This window comes from Diabrotica virgifera, chromosome 10, assembly GCF_917563875.1.
Source record: "Diabrotica virgifera virgifera chromosome 10, PGI_DIABVI_V3a".
Classification (NCBI taxonomy): domain Eukaryota; kingdom Metazoa; phylum Arthropoda; class Insecta; order Coleoptera; family Chrysomelidae; genus Diabrotica; species Diabrotica virgifera.
Genome location: NC_065452.1, coordinates 15,974,210 through 15,986,761, shown reverse-complemented (window position 1 = coordinate 15,986,761; position 12,552 = coordinate 15,974,210). Strand labels below are relative to the sequence as shown.

General features: G+C 31.3%; 1 protein-coding gene across 4 annotated transcripts in view; it reads right to left on the bottom strand.

Moving 5' to 3' along the window:
• The window catches only part of LOC114333243 (plexin-A4), a 933,823-nt gene that overhangs the window by 490,987 nt on the left and 430,284 nt on the right, over positions 1–12,552 (bottom strand). The gene's annotated exons all lie outside the window — the stretch shown is intronic.

The following is a 12,552-nucleotide window of genomic DNA, read 5'->3' as shown; positions in this document are numbered from 1 at the left end:
AAATTTTTATGTGAGTAGATAATTATTATAATATTGAATTAACCTCATGAAGTTAATAGAAATAAACAATGGTATGGACTTAAACTAATAGACAACTTAATTAATAAAAATTAGAGAACAAGCGATTAATTTCATATACCTATAAGCCTATAATATTAATAATAATTGATTTCTACACTCATACTTTAATATAGGTGTACTTAAACAATTATGATTTCAATAACCGTATCATAATTACTCCAAGGAAATAAAGGCAAAATTATACCATGTTCGGGATAGTGATGTTGATTATAGTTACTTTCGAGTATTCGTTACAAATCGTTACTTTTGTATAAAGTAATCATTTACAATATTCGTTACTTTGATTACTATGATTACTTTTGTTACTTTTGTATTTGAGCACCGGTAACCATATCGAAAATCGTATTTATCAGTAGGTAGGTATTTTGTATGAAGTAATCATTTACAGTATTCGATACTTTGATTACTATGATTACTTTTGTATTTGAGTACCGGTAATCATATCGAGAATCGTATTTCTCAGTAGGTAGGTATCTTGTATAGGTATTCCGATATAACAACGACCTTCACCGATCTGTTTATTAAACTTTAAGGGATAAAAATGATTTGATTACTATGATTACTTTTGTTACTTTTGTATTTGAGTACCGGTAATCATATCGAGAATCGTATTTCTCAGTAGGTAGATCTGTATAGGTATTCCGATATAACAACGACCTTCACCAATCTGTTTAAGAGATAAAAATGATTTGATTACTATGATTACTTTTGTATTTGAGTACCGGTAATCACATCGAGAATCGTATTTCTCAGTAGGTAGGTATTTTGTATACGTATTCCAATATAATAACGAATAACAACCTTCACGAAGTACGAACGAAGTAATCAGAGTAATCAAAGTAGATACAATAGTCGTTACTCGCTCCGATACGATTGGTACGAAGTAATCAGAGTAATCAAAGTAGATACAATAGTCGTTACTCGCTCCGATACGATTGGTACGAAGTAATCAGAGTAATCAAAGTAATCAAAGTAGATACAAGAGTCGTTACTCGCTCTAATACGATTGGTATGAAGTAACGAAGTAATCAGAGTAATCAAAGTAGATACAATAGTCGTTACTCGCTCTGATACGATTGGTACGAAGTAACGAAGTAATCAGAGTAATCAAAGTAACGATTTGCCTCTCTGTATAGTAATCGTTACTTTCGGTATTCGTAAGTAACGAGTACTTTGTAACGAATAGTTTCTTTATCGACATCACTAGTTCGGGATACTGACCCAGCCAGGTTGCAAATGGGCTTTTTGGGTACGATAAACCTAATACATTATAAATACAAAAATGCCCGAAAAAGTTCGGAGGCATATAGTAGTTATTAACAAATAAGGGTCAAAAACGGCAGATTTTTCGTTTAATTCGCTACAGGTAACAATAGGGTAATTTAATATATTAGTTAGAGTACTCATCTTTTAATAAAGGGCAAAAGTTGAATTAAACAAACTAAGACACGTTGAATGTAAGAGGAGCACCCTCGAATCATGATTTACAATGTATAATCTTTGTAAATCATGATTTGGGAGTGCTCCTCGTAACATTCAACGTATCTTATTTTGTTTATTCCTAGTGCATCTTTATTGTGATCGTAGTATAGAATGTTTTTAATTTGTTTGCCAAAAATGATAAAAACATCAGCGTTTTTCCGTTTTTTCGATAAATCAGGTAACAATAATGTATTATCACAAAAATCGAAACATTTGATTTACCAAGATTATTAAAATTATTATGCGTTTATTTTTGCGCGCAGTGTATGTTCAAAAACAGTTTTCGTATGGTAAATAATAAGCTATTGTAAATAATATTATGGATTTATTTATTGTTATGTCAAAACTAAACTAACAGAAGAATGTAAAAAATATGAAGTATTTTACGCCAATTTGGTTGCATTCGACATGTGGTTTCTCTTAAATAAACACTTAAAAACATATGGTTGGCATAAGGATGTTCTAACAGTATTAACTACTTTATGGGTTAGGTAGAAATGCTAATATCGGGTATCTATTAATTATACGAATATTTCTATTTTTGTCTGCATCAGTTGAGGTTTTGATGTGGTTTTATGTGCAGAGTTACATTGACCTTAGAGCGTGCGATTTAATGTACTGATTAGTTGTTATAATACTTTATTGATGTATCAATTTGTAAAACAAGGAAATACAAAAGATATTTTTTTTGGCATTTTCCGTTCAGCCAGTCACAACTTTTTAAGTTCTTCCTAAAGCAAAGAAAAGAAAGTAATTATCACAATACCTATTTGATTATCAGTAAGGAATAAACATGGTTACCCGCTTCTCGTCTAGGGACCCATCAAGACATTATTAATACACAAACTAGACTGGGTCATGGAAAGAAGGTTTTAAACAAATGGGGTAAAAGAAAGGTTAATAGTTTAACTGTACTTAAGGCCATTATTAGACTAGGTAACTGGTGGCGCAACTAGTGGGGCAACTGGTGGCGCAACTAGTGGCTCCCCAAATTAAAGCACACAAAATATTACGGGCAACTGGTGGCCGATATGGGCAACTGGTGGCACAACCAGTTACCGTAGTCTAATAGGTCTCATTTACTTAAATGCCCCGTGGCGCAATGAGTCACTGGTGGAGCAACTTGGTGGCGTCACCAGTTGCCTAATATAATACTGGCCTACAACTTAAGGTTACTTTTTGAAATAAAGTCTGTTAAATAGTCATATACGGTTTTATTATTTAATGACAAAAGGTAGCAAATGTTACAGGGAGGAAGGATTTTATGTTTGATTAAATTTTTTATTGTCATCAGTTTGTTGTACATATATATTTTGTACATTCAAAGAAAATACGGTTTAAATCTGCTTCTTTTTGACAATCTTCACATAAATTGGAACTTAAAATTATAAGTTTTGTTTGATGGGCTGGATAACGCGCGTGTCCAGATCTCATTCTGATAATAGATGTAATGTATCTACGTGGGACAGAGTATTTTTTTAACCAAAATTCAATCGGGATTGTGGGTTGTATCAGTGCATATTGTGAGTTAGACCAGGGCGCATCTGTAAAAATATTAGTACATTTGGACGTTGAGAGGTGACTCAAATTTTTTTGCAGAAATTGCTTGAAAATAACTCAAATAATAATATTTGAGTTATCCTCCTTCTAACATTGTTTAAATAATCAAAATGTCAAAATATGAAAGAAAAATTCGATTTTTTTCTTCGTTTTTTTATTATGATTTTAAAAGTATTCATTTCTGAGAAAAGTTGTACTGACATAAAAGTTGCGTAATTAAATTTCCTACAATATAGAATTGGCTGGGAATTTAAAAAATAGTCACCCTTGTCGCAAAATAGCAATAATTGCGAAAAAACCATACAAATCAAGTATTCGCATTTTACGTTTTTCAACCATTTATGCTACACTTAGGACCTTCATATTTCACCCAGAAAAACTTTATGATACACATTAAAACAACACTGTAAATTTCATTAAGATCGGTTCAATAGATTTTGCAAAATAAATTTTGCAATTCAGCTTTCGCATGAAAAATTCATTTTTTCAAAATGTTACAGGACTGAAAATAAAGCAGATAGCAAGTTGAAATTTTTTTTTGCGTATAGAAGTGTACTGTACCTTTCATTTGCAATTTGCAAAATTAAAATCGATTACCTAACACGGCGTCATTGGTTTTTTTAAATAAACATTAATTATTGGGGCTACGCGCAGGACATCGAATAGTTTGCTCTGATTGGGCATTCCAATGACCTTTGATAATGATTGATACATTTTAATTTTTATTACATTCGATATAAATAAATAAATTTGTTTAGTGCAAAAAAAAACACATCGTTTGAAATAACACTTTTTTTAGCAAAAACTTTCTTTGTTCATATATTTTAACTTAGAGACTAAAAGTTTATTATTTTTAAACATATGCAATTGTTTAAACAATATTTCACAAACAATAATAAAATTAGTTTGATTTTTGTGGAATTAAAATATTAACATACAACAAAATATAGAGTAAGAAAATAATATATAAAGATTGGAAGAAATTTTGGTGGAAATCAACTTTTTGGTGTGAATCGAACACCGCTGTCATGCGCGTAGCACCAAAAATTAATGTTTATTTAAAAAATTTCCTGACGTCGTGGTCATTAATCGATTTTAATTTTGAAAATTGCAAATGAAAGGTACAGTACACTTCTATAAGCAAAAAAATCAACTTGCTATCTGTTTTATTTTCAAAGCTGCAACATTTAAAAAAATGAATTTTTTTTGCGAAAGCTGGATTTCAAAATTTATTTTGCAAAACATATTAAACCGATCTTAATGAAATTTACAGTGTTGTTTTACTATATCATGAAGTTTTTCTGGATAAAATATGAAGGTCCTAAGTGTAGCATAAATGGTTGAAAAACGTAAAATGCAAATACTTGTTTTTGTATGGATTTTCTCTCAATTATTGCTATTTTGCAACAAGGGTGACTATTTTTTAAATTATTAACCAATTCTGTATTGTAGGAAATTTAATTATGCAACTTTTATGTCAGTACAACTTTTCTCAGAAATGAATAGTTTTAAAGTTATAATAAAAAAACCAATAAAAAATCGAATTTTTCCTTCATATTTTGACCTTTTGATTATTTAAACAATGTTCCGGACCATTTTGAGTGGTAGGATAACTCAAATATTATTATATGAGTTATTTTCAAGCAATTCCTGCAAAACAATTTGAGTTACCTCTCAACGTCCATCTCAAAACAGATGCGCCCTGGACTAAGTGGGAATGTTGACATATTCATAGTATTCTTATTTCCACTGATTGTTTAGATCATTCTTGATTTTTATAAATACATCTGGAATGCAGAGCTTATAATCTGTTTTCACACAAGAATCAATGGCTTTCTTAGCTAATATCTACATGCTCATTATACTCGAGCCCTATGTGAACTTTAATCCACAAAAATCTAACTGTTCCTTGCTCATGGTGTAATTCAAAAATATTTTTTTTTTGATTAGAAGAATGTAAATATTTGTGTTTTTACTGGGAAAAAACACACTCTCAATGGCTAAAAGAACCGACAAAGAATCAGACGCAATTATTGCGGAGCTGTCATTGGAACTCTTAAAATACTTTAATGCTTCATAAATTGCTATGGCTTCAGCCGTAAAAATTGAAAAATTATGATCCAGTGTAAACAGGTTTTCTATACTTTTTGAGGGGATATAAAAAGCGCATCCAGTGCCAAAAATGTGCATTTGATGCATCTGTGTAAATAACTGTTGATTCTGGCCAGTTTTCTAAGAAATTTCTTAAAATATTGAAGCTGTTGCAGTATTTAAATGGTACCTTGGTTTAATTACCGTAATAGTTTGCAAAAAAGCATAAAAAATATGATACAAAAGATATGATTTGATGAAAACGAAAATCTAGTTAATATCAAAATAGATGAAAAGAAAAACTATTATTCACATATTTTAGAGAATGAAGAAAATAAGGTGCTACTATAGTATGCGATTTACCTGTGCCTAGTAGTAGTCCAGAGAAATAAGGTTTTTGTTGGGACACTTGAGCAGCCAGGTTGCAAATGGATTTTTTGGGTACTATATACCTAATACATTATAAATACAAAAATGCCCGTCACAATTCGGACGAGAAACTTAATTATTAACAAATAAGGGTCAAAAATGGCAGTTTTTCGTTTAAATCGCTACAGGTAAAAATAGGGTAATTAAATATCTTATTTATAATATTCTTCTTTTTGTAGATGAGCCAAGGTTTAAAATTGCACTTTTTCAATTTTGGTCCGATCCTTTTTTGTTTTGGAAAGTGCAAAATAAGACTAAAATTTCAAAAATAAAAAATGTGCTACAACTTTTGCGAAAATCGCCTTAAGACTTTCATATTGCACGAAAAGTTGAGTCAAACACAACGGACAAAAATTTTTAAGACGAGTCGTCAGTTAGTTTAAATTTTATTCAATTTGTTTATCGCAAAGAGCTTTTTTTTCGCAATGTTATTGTTCAGAAAATAATAATGACATAGCAATTCTGTGGGAACCACATGCAAGAATAATAGTTACATTTTTAAAGTATTGAAAAAAAAATCATTAAAAAGTCGTTTTTAACACTCCGAAAAAAGTTTAGTAAAATAGAGTCATTTTTGACTTCTAAACAATTTGAATATCTTTGTTAATATTGACTATAGAGTAAAAATATACTTTCGGATTTCAAAAGTTGGTATTTTTATACGAATTTTCAGATAAAAAACTTTTTGCCTAGGTTAATTAGGTTTAAAGCTAGCCACTTTTATTATTTAATTCGCAGTTACTTCTATATACATCAAATTCTCCTGTAACAGTGTTAGTTACCATACTACTCCGAAACGGCTTGGCCAATTTTTATAAAATTTTACACGTTTATCCTGTAGGACGTTGAAGAGGTTTTAATCTATTTTTTATACCCATAAGTTATTAGGGGGGTTGCCCCCTGACATCCCCTATTTGTTAATAGCCATCTATATATTTACATCTATAAAATTCTCCTGTCACAGTGTTAGTTTCCATATTCCTCCGAGACCGCTTGACCGATTTTTATGAAATTATATATGTATATTCGGTAGGTCTTAGAATCGGTCGTAATCTAGTTTTCATATCCCTGAGTGATAAAGGGAGTTCCCCCTAACATTTTGTAATGTTAGGTGGGGTTGTGTGTACATAACGTACTCTATAAGACTACGAGTACATGCAAATTTAAAAAATTATGATCAAAATCCATCAACAAGTTCCAGCGATATTAATCGCAGCTTATGTTTGCAGAATCAGTTTCATTTTTTGAGTGCACGTATTTTAGTAATTCACCTCCACTGATCACGAATTAATTCCGTTCGGACGCCATTTATAAAGCTTTATTAACCACTCTGTTGAGGTTCAAAGTTTACTCAAACTTTTACACATAACCTATATATCTTCAACTTCAAAATGGCTCTAGTTAGGTTGCTTAATTGTTATAAACAAAGTAGTCGTCAATTAAGTAAAAAAAGTGGCTAACTTTGACCGTAATTAACCTAGACGAAAAGTTTTTCTTTGAAAATTCGTATAAAAATACCAGTTTTTCAAATTCCATTGTAGTTTTAGCCTACAGTCAATATTAACAAAGTTATTCAAATTGTTTATAAGCCAAAAATGACTATTTTAGTAAAATGTGTTCTGAGTGATAAAAATGACTATTTAATGATTTTTTTAAATGCGTTGAAAATATGACTATTCTACTTTCATATTGTTTTCACAGAATTGCTGTATCATTATTATTTTCTGAACAATAACATTGCGAAAAATAGCTCTTTGGGTTAGCTATTCACGAATTGAATAAAATTTAAACTAATTGACGCATCGTCTTAAAATTTTTTGTACATTGTATGGACTGTTTGACTCAACTTTTCATGCAATGAAAGTCCTAAATTCGTTTTAGCAAAAGTTATAGCAATTTTTTTATTTTCGAATTTTTAGTTTTATTTTGCAATATCCGAAGCAACAAATAATCGGACCAACATTCAAAAAACGCTATTTTAAGCCTTGGCTCATCTACTAACAGAAAAATATTATAAATAAGACATTTAATTACCCTATTTTTACCTGTAGCGATTTAAACGAAAAAACTCTAATTTTTGACCCTTATTTGTTAATAACTAAATTTCTCGTCCAACTGTGACGGGCATTTTTGTATTTATAATGTATTAGGTATATAGTATGCAAAAAACCCATTTGCAACCTGGCTGCTCAAGTGTCCCGAACATGGTATATTTTTGCCTTATTTTCCTGGTGTATAGTGTGCGGTGTACCGATCGCAATATAAAATTAATAAAAAAAGGATTTGCGCAAAATAATGAAATGCAAGAAAACTCTTATAGAAAAAATATTTATTCACAATAATAAACATTTATTTGGAGGAAAATAAATGTAAAATGAGAGGGGACTAATAATTTCCAAAAAAATGCATTCCAACTATTTATTTACAAAAAAAATTATATGTAACCTAATTACTTACAAAAGGATACTGCCTAATTATTATTAAAGAAAAAATTCATACACCGTAAATTAAGAAAGAAAGGCAGTAATGATTAAAAAAGTCATGCAGGCACCCTAACCAAGGAGATTATGGTGCTATTTATACAGGGTGTAACAAAAATAAAGGTCATAAATTAAATCACATATTCTGGGATCAAAAATAGTTCGAATGAACCTAACTTACCTTAGTACAAATATGCACATAAAAAAAGTTACAGCCCTTTGAAGTTACAAAATGAAAATCGATTTTTTCGAATATATTGAAAACTATTAGAGATTTTTTATTGAAAATGGATATGTGGCATTCTTATGGCAGGAGCATCTTAAAGAATAATTATAGTGAAATTTGTGCTCCCCATAAAAATTTTATGGGGGTTTTGTTCCCTTAAACCCCCCAAACTTTTCTGTACGTTCCAATTAAGTTATTATTGTGGTACCATTAGTTAAATTCAATATTTTTAAAACTTTTTTGGCTCTTAGTATTTTTTCGATAAGGCAGTTTTTATCGAGTTGCGGCTTCTTTTTTAATATGTTTACATAAAAAATTTAGGGGGTTTTGTTCCTTTAAACCCCCCAAATGTTTGTGTATGCTCCAATTAAACTATTACTGCAATACCATTAGTTAAACAAAATGCTTTTAAAACTTTTTTGTCTCTTTGTATTTTTTCGAGAAGGCAACTTTTATCGAGATATGGCTTCTTTTTTAATACGGTTCAAAATATACCTAAAAATGTAAATCATACATAAATTTTCATATTATTACAAGTCTCCATAATCGTACTTAACCATATACAAATATGTGGTGGATTTGACAAATATTCAAAATATCTGGATAAAAACTGACTTTTCGAAAAAGTACTAGGAGACAAAAAAGTTTTAAAAATAGTGTGTTTAAGTAATGGTACTACAATAATAATTTAATTGGAACGTACACAAAAGTTTGGGGGGGGGGTTTAAAGGAACTAAACCCCCATAAAATTATTATAGGATGTCCAAAGTCACTATAATTTTTTCTTAAGATTCTACTGTCATAAGAATGCCATATGTCCATTTTCAATAAAAAATCTTTAATAGTTTTCGATATATTGGAAAAAATCGATTTTCATTTTGTAACTTCAAAGGGTTGTAACTTTTTTTATATGCACATTTGTACTAAGGTAAGTTAGGTTCAATCAAACTATTTTTGGTCCCAGAATATGTGATTAAATTTATGACCTGTATTTTCGTTACACCCTGTATACATACAATATGTAACCTAATTACTTACAAAAGGATACTGCCTAATTATTATTAAAGAAAAAATTCATACACCGTAAATTAAGAAAGAAAGGCAGTAATGATTAAAAAAGTCATGCAGGCACCCTAACCAAGGAGATTATGGTGCTATTTATATACAGAGTGTTCCAACGAAAATTTGATCCCCCTCCCAGTAACTCAGACCAAGAGTTTCTTCAGAATTAAAAAAAACATGTCAATTTGTGTCGAAAGGAGGAACGAACTTTCATGCAAAATTCGTCCCCCTTTCCCTGCCCGGCATCAACCCCCAGTTTTTTTAATAGCAAGTGTAGTCGAGTGGCACATTATTTGAAAGGTATTTTTTTTCTCTACAGGACCCTCTATACTTTTTTTAATTTGCGGAATAACTTTAAAAATAATTTTGGATTTAACTAATTTATAATAAATTTGGTTAACAAGACGATGCACTGGTTAACAAGAAAGAAGAATTCTACGAGAAACTAAACCGAGAAATAACATCGATAGGATATACGAGGGAATTAATCTTGCTTGGAGATTTTAATGGCAGGGTCGGAAACAAACAACACTGTAAAATAGTTGGTCCTTACGGAGAAAACATAACAAATGACAATGGGACCAGACTCATCACAATATGCGAATCAACATCGAGAAGTACATAAATACACCTGGGGACAGAGAACAAGGAATCTAAAATCTATAATAGATTACTTGATTGTACGCCAAAGATCAAATCTTAAAATCTACGACGTAAGAGCTTATAGAGGTGCAGTTTGTGGAAGCGATCACCATTTCTTAAAAGCAAAAATAATGTTTTTAAGAAGATGCCAGAAGGAACAACCAGTAGTTCGCTCAGAGATGGCAGAAGATGTAAGATATAATCTTATAAGCCTCGAACAAGATAGTGTAAAAATATTGTATCAAAACAGACTGAACGAGAAGCTTGAAAACATAAATTTCAATAACATCGAAGACCACTACAATTACATTAAAGAAAGTATTCACTCTGCAGCAAAAGAAGCCCTTGGATATTACGAAAAGAAAAACAAAAATACTCCATACTGGTGGGATGAAGAAATAGACACAGCGATAAAACAAAAGAAACAAAAGTATGAACACTATTTAAGTGCAAAAACAGATACCAATTGGTCTAATTACAAAAACCATCAAGCAAAGGTAAGACAAATGATAAGACAGAAAAAAAATGAATCCTGGGATCAAAACTGTCAAAAAATAAATACGTATATAGGAGGAACCAGAAGTACAGAAAGCTGGAAACTTATTAAATCTCTTAGGACCAACGACAAGAAAAAAGATTTAATCTCACCAATTTCGTTAGAAACATGGGACATGTACTTCAGTAAACTGTTACAAGAAAATCGAAGGGAATTCAAAATAAAAGAAAATAACCAAAACATACGCGTCGAAGCATCTCCTATAAGAATCACGAAAAAGGAAGTAAAGGATATCTGTACTTCACTCAAAAACAAAAAAGCACCCGGACCTGGCAATATACCCTCAGACCTAATAAAATATGGAACTGAAAAACTATATGAACACCTGACAATACTCTTTCAAAACTGCATAAACAAAGTAGAGGTTCCAGCTGAATTTAAAACCTCTACCATTTCAACTTTACATAAAAAAGGAAACAAACAAAACTGCGACAATTATCGTGGAATAGCAGTTACTAGCTCTCTTTCCTGACCATGGTCTCCACAAGGAAAGAGAGCAGGAGGACGACCCCAGATGAGATGGGGAGACGACATTAAAAAGATAGGAGGAACGCACTGGAAACAGAAAGCACTAAACAGAAGCGAATGGAGGAAACTGGGGGAAGCCTATGTTCAGAATTGGACGAATTAAAGGGCAAAAGAAGAAGAAGAAGAAGAAGAGCAGTTACTAGTACTATTAGTAAAATCTATGGGAAAATGATCAAAAATAGAATAGAAAGAGAATACACTGATATGGAGGCAGAAGAACAGGCGGGTTTTAGAGCTGGTAGATCGACCATAGACCACCTTTTTTGTATCACTCAACTTATAGAAAAAAAGGTTGCTGTAGATCAAGAAGTCCACTTTTTATTTGTTGATCTAAAAAAGGCCTACGATAGCATCCCCCAAAACAAGTTATGGAACACTCTAAGACAAACGAACATCAACTCAAATCTCATAACAGCAGTGGAAAAACTATATGATAACGCCAACGCCAAAGTTAAAATAGGAACGAACGTTTCCAAAGGTTTTGTAGTAGACAAAGGACTGAAGCAGGGATGCTGCCTATCGCCGACACTTTTCAAAATATATCTGGAACAAGCATTAAAATTTTGGAAGCGGAAGTGAAGCGGCATGGGTATACAATTAAATAATAACAACCTGTACAGTACACTCTATGTTTTGCTGATGATCAAATTGTGATTGCCAACGAATATGACGATCTGGAATACATGACTCGGAAATTAATCGAAGAGTACAAAAAATGGGGATTAGAAGTTAACATAGAGAAAACAATGACATGAACATCACAATACGATGGCGGTCGAAATGCGAGAAGCGGCAGAGGCTGTAGGAACCTCGCTTATAGATAGATAGAACTTTCAAAAATCTTCATACAAAAATCAAATTTTGTAATTTTATGGCAACTATTTAGCTTTTTACTGGTGTGCAAAAAATTGGGTCTTTTGCACTAAATTGTTATTAATTAAAAACCGACGCGAACTCTAGGCAGGAAACAGGTAGGTTTTCTTCCTATAGGTTTACAATAACTAAAAAACTTGTCAGATACCTAGATTCATGTAGATTTTTTGCTTATTTCTTATTTCCCCGTAGTATAAACCCAGTGCCGGATTTAGGATACTTGCGGCCCTAGGCCAAATTACCCCGTGAATCGAAATTAAATTCACGATTATGTAATTAAAGCATAAAGCACAATTCATATTAATACATAACGTTTATTTTAATTTAACTTTTTAAAATTGGTACAACAAACAAAGCATAACATAAATAAATAGAAATGCCACTAATGTTCTATTTGAATACGGTACATAAATAGATTGAAATGTTGTATTCGCTAATCAAATAATCTTGGTTTACAAATTTGGCTAAAACCCCAAAAAAGCTCTATCAACAATTTCTATTTTTATAGAAAATATATAATTCAAAAAGTTAGCAAACAGCAG